The sequence below is a fragment of the Monodon monoceros genome, unplaced genomic scaffold, assembly GCF_005190385.1.
Source record: "Monodon monoceros isolate NGI ecotype Baffin Bay Population unplaced genomic scaffold, NGI_Narwhal_1 Super_Scaffold_16, whole genome shotgun sequence".
Lineage (NCBI taxonomy): Eukaryota > Metazoa > Chordata > Mammalia > Artiodactyla > Monodontidae > Monodon > Monodon monoceros.
In genome coordinates, this window is record NW_021703772.1 from 92,116,648 (window position 1) to 92,130,552 (window position 13,905).

At 36.7% G+C, this 13,905-nt stretch overlaps 1 protein-coding gene across 2 annotated transcripts in view; it reads right to left on the bottom strand.

Annotated features, from left to right (window-relative positions):
* Positions 1-13,905, bottom strand: part of THSD7B (thrombospondin type 1 domain containing 7B) — a 975,661-nt gene that overhangs the window by 583,265 nt on the left and 378,491 nt on the right. The gene's annotated exons all lie outside the window — the stretch shown is intronic.

Consider the following 13,905-nt stretch of genomic DNA (forward strand, 5'->3'; position numbering starts at 1 on the left):
TACTTAAAAATGTAATATGAGCCTGAAAAAAGTGTATCAGCTTAACCATGTTACGTTTAACCCTTTACTAGGTTTGTGATCATCATAAAGGCATTTCACACCCCGAGAAACATTTTAATTTACACAGGCGGGAGAAAGAAGGTGCAGCCTTTCTTTCCTTCCCCAAATCTGATCAAACCCCAAATGCCACTTAATTACTTCCTGGACTGTATTTTCATGCACATCCAGTACATTTCTAGGAGCAATAAATGTGTACACAGGCACGTGCATTTAGGAAGAGACTTGCCTCCCCAGAGAAGCAGGTATTTGCACTTGGGGCCACGTGCTTCAATGAGGATCTCTCACTTTAGCAGGACAACAGTTTGGGGGTTCTAATATAAACAGTCCTCCTGGTTCTTCCTCCCAGCCCTGTTCTGGGTGTGCAAACCTGCTGTTCTAGGCAATACCACATTAGGTACAGGGCCGATGATTTCTGTCTCTTTTTAGTGAGCCCACGCTAGAGTCTCCTCTTGATGAAATGGACAGAGGAGTTTTACTGGATTAAGTCAGCCTATAGTCACCAAAATGCCCTTGGGTTTGCCCACACTCTTCCCTAGGTGAGTTATCCCAGCACTGCCTGCTCAGGGTACAGTAAGTGCACATGGAAAGTGCGGCTTTCAGCACAGGATGATTCAATCAACCATCCTTAATTCTGATGATTTCCTCTTCAGTCACCCACAGTTTAGTACTCTGCAAAATGAGAAGTTCACTGTTACATGACAGCTATTTGCAGGCTCCACATGTCTAGATGTTCTGGAGCAGTTTCAGGTCCAGTATGCCATTCCTTATCCGAATCTCAGACCACGCATGAAAATGTTTATTATTACCAAAAACAAAACCAGGTTACTCAGTAAAGGACTATTTCAAAAAATACATGGTTGCAGCAAACTTTAAAAATCTAAAATCAGTCTTGACTTATCTAGGAATTTGGGAATAATATATACACACTACTATATATAAAATAGATAACCAATAAGGACCAATAAGGACTGACTGTACAGCACGGGTCACTGTGGTCAATATTTTATAATAATCTATAAGGGAAAAGAATCTGAAAAAGAATATGTATATAAAGAATATATATTCAGTTTATATATATATTATATATATATATATAATATATATATAACTGAACCACTTTGCTGTATACCTGAAACTAACACACTGTAAATCAACTATACTTCAATTAAAAAAATAAAATAAAATCAGTCTTGAATGATATAAAACAGTTATTGGTTAAAATGAAAACAAAGCTTTTTTGCAAAGCACTGGGTTTTAAAATATAGGCTGTCAGTTTCTCTCTGTTTAGGTACCAAATACACGCAACTCTCTACTTAGGATTTGTTCACGTAAATTAAAGAATATAAGACCAAGAACGTGAAGCCCCTTCTAACCAATCTTGAAAAGCTAACATTAATCAATCTAGAATATCTTACAAAGTGATCCTTATTCTTACTTTTAAAACATCTGATTAGCACATTTTCTTATTATTAATATTCTGTTTTCTTCTTCTAAGTTTTTGCCTACTTTCAAAATTGTTAAGGGAGCTCTTTTTTATTTGAAATCATTAATATTTTAAACTATATAAATTACTATTCTTCCCTCAGCTTTCATATCTCCATCTATACAGAATTTCACCAAACAGCCAAATTTTTTTCTAGATCAATGGAAGACAAAATATAACTATTAAGGAATAATTACTACCATTTGTTAAAGGCTAGCACTGGTGTGCTGGGCTTGGCTGCTACCAGGGGACTGTTAAATATTCAGGAACTTTACCAGGTGGTTGTTAAATCATTCATGATTTAAAATCAGCCATGGTGGGAGTATTTACACCACATTACAAATCAAGTCACATCAAGGCTTTTTTTCTTTTAAAACAGAGAGACAGCTGGTTTATAGTACACCAATGGTGATTTCACAGGTGCCTCCCTTCCTTCCTTCCTTCCTTCCTTATAACAATCCCATGAGGTGGGGCTAGTTTGCTCATTTTATCAGTTGTGGAAAATGAAACTCAGAAGTTACAATGCACACCCAAGGTTACACAGCTAGTGCATGCTAGGCTAGAATGGGACTCCAGATCTGTGGGACCCCAAGCATGGACTCTTGGCCTGCATTTGAAAAGTGTCTTTTCTAGGGTGTGCATTGGTATGTGTGATCCTACGATCACAAGGCAGATCCGTTTGTTCACTTAGCTATGATCTCTCCTATTTGTTTGTTAATATTCCTTTGGATATGAGGAGAACAAGTCATCAAGGTGGTGTGTGCGCCATGATTTCCCCCTCTTGACCCTAGAAATTTAGGGCAGCAGCTCTTGCATAGTAAGACACAAGTGTGTTTATAAACATTAGTCAGTGCATTTAGGAAGGCACAGTCAAGGGAGAATAGTTTTTCCACATGTTAAATCGAACTCTGCAGACCACTGAAAAACATGTGAATAACAGGCAAACGTAAAGTGAATTGGGTATGCTTGGAATGAATGAAAAATAAATTGCAAACAAGACGTCCAAGATACAGACAAGACCTCTCAGCAACTGACCTATAACAATTTGCATTTCTCAGGCATGGAGAGAAAATGTGTTCCAGGATTTATTCAGTTGTGTTTGGAAATGAACTTTAAACACACACACACACACACACACACACACACACACACACACAATAGTGAAAATCACACAGCCCTGAGAGATTTTGCCATTTCAAAAAACATGCATATTGAAGTAATAAAATGTGACCTGCAGTTTGAAAAATCTTAAATCCCTTGTCCAAGTTCAGAAATAGAAGAGCCAATTAAAATTTTGAGCAGTTGCATGGAGAAAAAGAATATCACTTTTAAGTTTGACATATATATAAAACATATGGTTATATTCAGAATATAAATCTGAGATAAATAACCTAAAGAAACAAATAAGAAACCTATGTGTAAACAGCAGTCATTTTATACTTCTTAATTGGAAATAAGCCTCAAGTAATACAAATAAAACAAAATTTTCATTACTCTAGGAGATGGACCCTAAAAGATATTGCTGTGATTTATGTTAAAAAGTGTTCTGCTTATGTTTTCCTCTAAGAGTTTTATAGTATCCAGTCTTACATTTAGGTCTTTTATCCATCTTGAGTTTGAAGTTTCCTTAAAAAACTAAAAACAGAGCTACCATATATGATCCAGCAATCCCATTGCTGGGCATATATATGGAGAAATCCATAGTTCGAAAAGATACATGCACCCCAATGTTCATTGCAGCACTGTTTACAATTGCCAAGACATGGAAACAGCCTAAATGTCCATCAAGAGATGAATGGATAAAGAAGATGTGGTACATATATGCAATGGAATACTACTCAGCCATAAGAAAGAATGAAATAATGCCATTGGCAGCAACACAGATGGACCTAGAGATTACCATACTAAGTGAAGTAAGTCAGACAGAGAAAGACAAATATCATATGATATCAATTATATGTGGAATCTAAAAGATGATACAAATGAACTTACTTACAAAACAAACAGACCCACAGACTTAGAAAACAAACTTATGGTTACCAAAGGGGTAAGGGGGGGAGGGGGAGGAACAAATTAGGAGGTTGGGATTAACATATACAACTATACGTAAAATACATAAACAACAAGGACTACTGTATAGCACAGGGAACTCTACTCAATACTCTGTAATAACCTATATGGGAAAAGAATCTGAAAAAGAATAGATATACGTATATGTATAACTGAATCCCTTTGCTGTACACCTGAAACTAACACAACATTGTAAATTAACTATACTCCAATATAAAATAAAAATTTAAAACAAAAAAAAAGTAAAACAAAATTTAGAAGAATTAAAGGATTAAAAGTTTAATTATATACATAATGGGGCTTTAAATTAACACTTGAAAACATTTCAATGGTATAACAGGAATAGTAATTTTATCCTTGTTTATGTGCACAAAGATTATGTAAAAACACCATCCACCTGCAACTCATTATCCTTTCTATGAGATAAGCACAGCCACTCTGGAATAAACTGTGAAGTATTTTAAGTCACATCAGTTTTAATTAACATTCTGGTTTAGTAAATATTTTGGACACGGAAGGGTAGCATCAGTGAATTCTCAGGTTACATTCACCTTTAAAACCGTGTGATTCCTCTTTTTTTGCCTGTGTTTTTGCAGAAAGTGCAAATCGGTGAATGCTCTAATGTAATATTCCTCTGGAAGCAGAAAAGTGCTGGCAAATTGTATTCTCTTAATTAAGTTATCCTTAAGTGGAGTAGTTTAGATGAATGTATCACCCAAACTAAATCATCACAGGTAAGGCAGCCCACTGGATGCCTGAATTTTAGTTGTAGTAATCAGTAAGAAGCCTGCCACAAAGAAAAAAGAGTATTCCAGAGAACGGGGAATAAACATATTCCCAGGAGCTTTCACACAGTACTCGCCACTGTTTGAGGCAGCAACCCTGATTTAATACCATTCATGCAATAGGAAGAGATGTTTGCTTTATTTTTATTTTTTTTTCAACCACAGCTTTTATTACCCTGACATTGCTTTATATTTAACTTGGGCAAGAGTACTGAGGAATGACATGAATGACAAACCCGAGCATTAGAGCCCTAAACAAATTACTGGTGGATAATTACTATGCCAAAGCACTCAGAAGCCTCAGCATTATAAAATGTGACATAAAACAGCGCTGATCTACTTGTAAGATGACTCACCTCCAAGAAATGGCTTGAAATTTCTGTCATAATTTTCACATCTCAAAAAGCTTTCACACTGATCATGGAGGAATTAAAGTAATATCTCCATTACATAGCGGACAATTATCTAGGAAATCACACTTTCTAAAATACATCAAAGAACCCAAGGGATGAAAACAAAAGCAGCCAGCGAGCACTCATTCAGTGAAACAACCATTATTCTTTACCTGCTAGTTGATACGTAGTGTGTTAGACTCTGGGAATATAAAAATGAATGAGACATTAAACACGTGTCATGAGAACTGTGCACTAAATATAATGGCAACATGCTCGTGAAGAGGACATCTGGCCACTCCCTCAGGCCTAGCTACACTGAGTTTGTTCACATTATTAACAATCTTAATTTGGTTTCCCAGAGCTCATTAGATAGAAAGCAGCAAACCAGAAGTTGAGAGGGACTACTGGCGGCAGGTACACTGGTGAAAGTCAGAAGAGATGATAGTTCCTGAGTCTACATTTCAAAATCTATCATGATAATTAATAACGTCCACTAGCAGGGGATGTATAAAGCCACCCAACACTTTCTAACCTCTCAGAGCAAACCTGCTTATTAGATATATCCATTTGTGAGTTATGCCTCTGACAGAAACAGACACACAACATAAAAAATGGAGAAACTGAAAAAAATATTTAATGGGAAGGAATTTAAACCCTAATGCATTTCATTTATTTCTTTTTTATTTTATTTTTAAAAATATTTTATTGGAGTATGGTTGATTTATAATGTTGTGTTAGTTTCAGGCATACAGCAAAGTGAATCAGTTATACAAATACATATATCCACTCTTTTTTAGATTCTTTTCCCATATAGGCTATTACAGAGTATTGAGTAGAGTTACCTGTGCTATACGGTAGGTCCTTATTAGTTATGTATTTTATCTGTAATAGTGTGTATATATCAATCTCAATCTTCCAATTTATCCTTCTTCCCCCCTTACCCCCTGGTAAGTTTTAAGTCTATCTCTGTTTTGCAGATAAATTCATTTGTACCCTTTTTCTAGATTCCACATATAAGCAATATCATATGATATTTGTCTTTCTCTGTCTGAGATACTCCATTCAGTATAACAATCTCTAGGTCCATCCACGTTGCTGCAAATGGCATTATTTCATTCTTTTTTATGGCTGAGTAATATTCCATGGTATATATGTACCACATCTTCTTTAATTCCTCTGTTGTAAAAACAACAAGCACATGGAGGTTTAACAATATGTTACTAAATAAACAACGGATCACTGAAGAAATCAAAGAGGAAATCAAAAAATACCTAGAGACAAATGACAATGAAAACATGATGATCTGAAACCTGTGGGATGCAGTAAAAGCAGTTCTAAGAGGGAAGTTTAAGCAACAATCTTACCTCAAGAAACAAGAAAAATCTCAAACAACCTAACCTTATACCTAAAGCGACTAGAGAACAAAGAACAAACAAAACCCAAAGTTAGTAGAAGGAAAGAAATCATAAAGATAAGAGCAGAAATAAATGAAACAGAGACAAAGAAAAAAATAGCAAAGATCAATGAAACTAAAAGCTTGTTCTCTTAGAGAAGATAAAATTGATAATCCTGTAGCCAGACTCATCAAGAAAAAAAGGGAGAGGACTCAAATCAATAAAATTAGAATTGAAAAAGACATTACAATGTACACCACAGAAATACAAAGGATCATAAGAGACTACTACAGGCAACTATATGCCAATAAAATGTACAACCTATAAGAAATGGACAAATCCTTAGAAAGGTACAACCTTCCAAGACTGAGCCAGGAAGAAATGGAAAATATGAACAGACCAATCACAAGCACTGAAATTCAAACTGTGATTAAAAATCTTCCAACAAACAAAAGTCCAGGACCAGATGGCTTCACAGGCGAATTCTATCAAATATTTAGAGAAGAGTTAACACCTACCCATCTGAAACTCTTCCAAAAAATTGCAGAGGAAGGAACACTCCCAAGCTCATTCTATGAGGCCACCATCACCCTGATACCAAAACCAGACAAAGATATCACAAAAAAAGAAAATTACAGGCCAATGTCACTGATGAACATCGACGCAAAAATCCCCAACAAAAAAACTAGCAAACCGAATCCAACAACACATTAAAAGGATCATACACCATGATCAAGTGGGATTTATCCCAGGGATGCAAGGATTTTTCAACATCCACAAATCAACCAATGTGATTCACCACATTAACAAATTGAAGAATAAAAACCATATGATCATCTCAGTAGATGCAGAAAAAGCTTTTGACAAAATTCAACACCCATTTATGATGAAAACTCTCCAGAAAGTGGGCATAGAGGGAAACTACCTCAACATAATAAAGGCCATATACGACAAACCAACAGCAAACATCATTCTCAATGGTGAAAAACTGAAAGCATTTCCTCTAAGATCAGGAACAAGACAAGGATGTCCACTCTCACCACTATTATTCAACATAATTGTGAATGTCCTAGCCATGGCAATCAGAGAAGGAAAAGAAATAAAAGGAATAAAAATTGGAAAAGAAGAAGTAAAACTGCCACTGTTTGCAGATGACATATAATACTATACATAGAAAACCCTAAAGACGCTACCAGAAAACTACTAGAGCTAATCAATGACTTTGGTAAAGTTGCCGAATACATAATTAATAAACAGAAATCTCTTGCATTCCTATACACTAACAATGAAAGATCAGAAAAAGAAATCAAGGAAACTATCCCATTTACTATCTCATCAAAAAGAATATCATTTAAAAAATTCCACTGCCCTTTTTACAGTAATCAAAAAAAATCCCTTATTAATAAATACTAAAACTATTTTCAAGATACATATTTGTGGCCTGAAAAATAAGTGTGCTAAAGAGTTCTAACAATTATCTTCAGAAAAATTTAACAGCAACAGTTAAGAGCTACCAAACATTATTTTCATAAGTATATAGATATACTTTTGAAGACAGTTCATGATTCCAAGTTCAAGACCACCACAGAGTATCTGGACTGAATATTTATACTTCCAGTAAGCATACGTACTGCTGTTAACACCCCAAGCTCTTTTTGCATGATTGTGTTTTGTTTGACACCTAACAGCATGTTCTAAGTCTATTTCATCACTGTGGACAGATACCTCTGTCACTTATCATTTATGATTATAAATTATTAGTTGCCAGTGGCTAGAACATACATTAAAAGAAGCCTGACAGCAGAAAAGATTAGAAATATATCTGAATGGCTAATCAGCTAATGCAAACACCACAGAGACAGAAAACCACCTTTTAAAAACTATTTATCAATATTTCTGGTTTCTAAAAATTCTGAATCCTAAAAGGGCATCTCAAACCTCATATACTTCATTGCATCTTGACACAAAGTGGGTCTTTTCAGATTACTCAGATCTACAGCCTGCTAACCAGCTAGATTGTGGGAATGGGAAGGAAATCTTATAGCCCACAGGTTTTGGAGGAGGAAAATGAAGTCCCGACAAATTCAAGGACTTGCTCAAGGTCACACAGTCATTTGGAGCAGAAATGGAACTGACAACTACCTTCCAGAGGCCCAATCCAGTGATCTTTCCAGTGTATCACACTGGCTTCCATTATAACACTCTACAAATGTAAGGGAAGAAAAAGGGCTCCATCAGTGGTTGTAATCCAAGGTGTAGGGGAGGGGAGGGAGGAAAAAGAGAACAAACAAATGGTAATTACATAAAAACACACATTGCACAAGCAATGAACTGCCCGTGAATGCTGAGGGAATTTAGTCTCCTAGATTAGCACCTAGGAGCAGACAGCTGTTCCCAGGGGCCCTTCACAATTGATTATGTGAAATGGGATCCTTCCTGCCTCTGCATGCTTGAGAACACGGACAAAGCTACTGCTGAGGTACATCCAGCAAGGCTCAGGGGTTGAGCGCACAAAGAAAGCTTCAGGCACCAATAAGAATGGTGTGTCCCTAGAATAAATATAGCAATAATAGTAACAGCTGTCATTTTTGAAATACCTACTATTTCCCAAAACCATATGCATATTATTGATATTGTTGTGCTTTGCTAGATGAAATCATGAAAGCCTGGGGTCAAAGAGCTTTCTCAAGGTAAACTGCTCGGGTGCCCTGACCAGAGCAGTTTCTGGCACTTATATCAACTCCAAATCTTTCCCACAATAATTGCAATTTAGAAGCCATATTTCTTGAGCAAATGAAGCCTTGAAATGCCCATTTGGTAAAATATATTTAGGAGGGGATCCGTCCTGAGTGCAGCTGGTGTGAGGTGCTCAGGGTCCTGCCCTTCCCCTCCTGCCTAAAGCCCCTCAGCCCTGCCTCAGTCCCAGCTCAATGGCCTGGCTCCCGAATGGCCCTGGAACTCCTGGGTTACTGATACTTGTCAAGGGATATTGATGGGGTGTACTCATCCTATAAATATGGCTCCACTCAACTTTGACTTTACTTACAACAAACGCTCCAGCTAAGCCCTCTCGATTCCCTGGAGAAGCAGAAGAAAATCATTTATTCAGCTGTTTTCTTTTTTTGTTTTGTTTTGTTTTTATTGGAGTATAACTGCTTTACCATGGTGTGTTAGTTTCTGCTTTATAACAAAGTGAATCAGTTATACATATACATATGTTCCCACCTCTCTTCCCTCTTGCATCTCCATGCCTCCCACCCTCCCTATCCCACCCCTCCAGGCGGTCAGAAAGTACCGAGCTGATCTCCCTGTGCTATGCGGCTGCTTCCCATTAGCTATCTACCATAGGTTTGTTAGTGTATATATGTCCATGCCTCTCTCTCACTTTGTCACAGCTCACTCTTCCCCCTCCCCATATCCTCAAGTCCGTTCTCCAGTAGGTCTGTAACTTTATTCCTGTCTTACCCCTAGGTTCTTCATGACTTTTTTTTTTTCTTAAATTCCATATATATGTGTTAGCATACAGTATTCGTCTTTCTCTTTCTGACTTCCTTCACTCTGTATGACAGACTCTAGGTCTATCCACCTCATTACAAATAGCTCAATTTCGGTTCTTTTTATGGCTGAGTAATATTCCATTGTATATATGTGCCACATCTTCTTTATCCATTCATCCAATGATGGACACTTAGGTTGTTTCCATCTCTGGGCTATTGTAAATAGACCTGCAATGAACATTTTGGTGCATGACTCTTTTTGAATTTTGGTTTTCTCAGGGTATATGCCCGGTAGTGGGATTGCTGGGTCATATGGTAGTTCTATTGGTGGTTTCTTAAGGAACCTCCATACTGTTCTCCATAGTGGCTGTAAAAATTCACATCCCCACCAGCAGTGCAAGAGGGTTCCCTTTTCTCCACATCCTCTCCAGCATTTATTGTTTCTAGATCTTTTGATGATGGCCATTCTGACTGGTGTGAGATGATATCTCATTGTAGTTTTGATTTGCATTTCTCTAATGATTAATGAAGTTGAGCAATCTTTCATGTGTTTGTTGGCAGTCTGTATATCTACTTTGGAGAAATGTCTGTTTAGGTCTTCTGCCCATTTTTGGATTGGGTTGTTTTTTTGTTATTGAGCTGCATGAGCTGCTTATAAATTTTGGAGATTAATCCTTTGTCAGTTGCTTCATTTGCAAATATTTTCTCACATTCTGAGAGTTGTCTTTTCATCTTGTTTATGGTTTCCTTTGCTGTGCAAAAGTTTTGAAGTTTCATTAGGTCCCAATTGTTTATTTTTGTTCTTATTTCCATTTCTCTGGGAGGTGGGTCAAAAAGGATCTTGCTGTGATTTATGTCATAGAGTTTTCTGCCTATGTTTTGCTCTAAGAGTTTGATAGTTTCTGGCCTTACATTTAGGTCTTTAATCCATTTTCAGCTGATTTTTGTGTATGGTGTTAGGGAGTGATCTAATCTCATACTTTTACATGTACCTGTCCAGTTTTCCGAGCACCAGTTATCGAAGAGGCTGTCCTTTCTCTACTGTACATTCCTGCCTCCTTTATCAAAGATAATGTGACCAGATGTGCATGGGTTTATCTCTGGGCTTTCTATCCTGTTCCATTGATCTATGTTTCTGTTTTTGTGCCAGTACCATACTGTCTTGATTACTGTAGTTTTGTAGTATAGTCTGAAGTCAGGGAGCCTGATTCCTCCAGCTCCGTTTTTCGTTCTCAAGATTGCTTTGGCTATTCGGGGTCTTTTGTGTTTCCATACAAATTGTGAAGTTTTTTGTTCTAGTTCTGTGAAAAATACCAGTGGTAGTTTGATAGGGATTGCATTGAATCTGTAGATTGCTTTGGGTAGTAGAGTCAATTTCACAATGTTGATTCTTCCAATCCAAGAACATGGTATATCTCTCCATCTATTTGTATCATCTTTAATTTCTTTCATCAGTGTCTTATAATTTTCTGCAGACAGGTCTTTTGTCTCCTTAGGTAGGTTTATTCCTAGATATTTTATTCTTTTTGTTGCAGTGGTAAATGGGAGTGTTTTCTTGATTTCACTGTCAGATTTTTCATCATTAGTGTATGGGAATGCCAGAGATTTCTGTGCATTAATTTTGTATCCTACTTTACCAAATTCATCGATTAGCTCTAGTAGTTTTCTGGTAGCATCTTTAGGATTCTCTATGTATAGTATCATGTCATCTGCAAACAGTGACAGCTTTACTTCTTCTCTTCCAATTTGGATTCCTTTTATTTCCTTTTCTTCTCTGATTGCTGTGGCGAAAACTTCCAAAACTATGTTGAATAAGAGTGGTGAGAGTGGGCAACCTTGTCTTGTTCCTGATCTTAGTGGAAATGCTTTCAGTTTTTCACCATTGAGGACGATGTTTGCTGTGGGTTTCTCATATATGGCCTTTATTATGTTGAGGAAAGTTCCCTCTATGCCTACATTCTGCAGGGCTCTTATCATAAATGGGTGTTGAATTTTGTCAAAAGCTTTCTCTGCACCTATTGAGATGACATATGGTTTTTCTGCCTCAATTTGTTAATATGGTTTATCACATTGATTGTTTTGCGTATATTGAAGAATCCTTGCATTCCTGGGATAAACCCCACTTGATCATGGTGTATGATCCTTTTAATGGGCTGTTGGATTCTGTTTGCTAGTATTTTGTTGAGGATTTTTGCATCTATGTTCATCAGTGGTATTGGCCTGTAGTTTTCTTTCCTTGTGACATCCTTGTGTGGTTTTGGTATCAAGGTGATGGTGGCTCATAGAATGAGTTTGGGAGTGTTCCTCCTTCTACTATCTTTTGGAAGAGTTTGAGAAGGATAGGTGTTAGCTCTTCTTTAAATGTTTGATAGAATTCGCCTGTGAAGCCATCTGGTCCTGGGCTTTTGTTTGTTGGAAGATTTTTAATCACAGTTTCAATTTCAGTGCTTGTGATTGGTCTGTTCATATTTTCTATTTCTTCCTGATTCGGTCTTGGCAGGTTGTGCATTTCTAAGAATTTGTCCATTTCTTCCAGGTTGTCCATTTTATTGGCATAGAGTTGCTTGTAGTAATCGCTCATGATCTTTTGTATTTCTGCAGTGTCAGTTGTTACTTCTACTTTTTCATTTCTAATTCTATTGATTTGAGTCTTCTCCCTTTTTTTCTTGATGAGTCTGGCTAATGGTTTATCAATTCTGTTTATCTTCTCAAAGAACCAGCTTTTAGTTTTATTGATCTTTGCTATTGTTTCCTTCATTTATTACTGATCTGATTTTTATGATTTCTTTCCTTCTGCTAACTTTGGGGTTTTTTGTTCATCTTTCTCTAATTGCTTTAGGTGCAAGTTTAGGTTGTTTATTCGAGATGTTTCCTGTTTCTTAAGGTAGGATTGTATTGCTATAAAATTCCCTCTTAGAACTGCTTTTGCTGCATCCCACAGATTTTGGGTCGTCATGACTCCATTGTCATTTGTTTCTAGATTTTTAAAAATTTCCTCTTTGATTTCTCCAGTGATCACTTCGTTATTAAGTAGTGTATTGTTTAGCCTCCATGTGTTTGTATTTTTTACAGATCTTTTCCTGTAATTGATATCTAGTCTCATAGCGTTGTGGTCAGAAAAGATACTTGATACAATTTCAATTTTCTTAAATTTACCAAGGCTTGATTTGTGACCCAAGATATGATCTATCCTGGAGAATGTTCCATGAAAACTTGAGAAAAATGTGCATTCTTCTGTTTTTGGATGGAATGTCCTACAAATATCAATTAAGTCCATCTTGTTTAATGTATCATTTAAAGTTTGTGTTTCCTTATTTATTTTCATTTTGGATGATCTGTCCATGGGTGAAAGTGGGGTGTTAAAGTCCCCTACTGTGATTGTGTTACTGTCGATTTCCCCTTTTATGGCTGTTAGTATTTGCCTTATGTGCTGAGGTGCTCCTATGTTGGGTGCATAAATATTTACAATTGTTACGTCTTCTTCTTGGATCGATCCATTGATCATTATGTAGTGTCCTTCTTTGTCTCTTCTAATAGTCTTTATTTTAAAGTCTATTTTGTCTGATATGAGAACTGCTACTCCAGCTTTCTTTTGGTTCCCATTTGCGTGGAATATCTTTTTCCATCCCCTTACTTTCAGTCTGTATGTGTCTCTAGGTCTGAAGTGGGTCTCTTGTAGACAGCAAATATATGGGTCTTGTTTTTGTATCCATTCAGCCAATCTGTGTCTTTTGGTGGGAGCATCTAGTCCATTTACATTTAAGGTAATTATCGATATGTATGTACCTATTCCCATTTTCTTAATTGTTTTGGGATCGTTCTTATAGGTCTTTTCCTTCTCTTGTGTTTCTTGTCTAGAGAAGTTCCTTTAGCATTTGTTGTAAAGCTGGTTTGGTGGTGCTAAACTCTCTCAGCTTTTGCTTGTCTGTAAAGGTTTTAATTTCTCCATCCAATCTGAATGAGATCCTTGCTGGGGAGAGTAATCTTGCTTGTAGGTTTTTCTCCTTCATCACTTTAAATATGTCCTGCCACTCCCTTCTGGCTTGCAGAGTTTCTGCTGAGAGATCAGCTGTTAACCTTATGGGTATTCCCTTGTGTGTTATTTGTTGTTTTTCCCTTGCTGCTTTTAATATGTTTTCTTTGTATTCAATTTTTGACAGTTTGATTAATATGTGTCTTGGCGTATTTCTCCTTGGATTTATCTTCTATGGGACTCTCTGT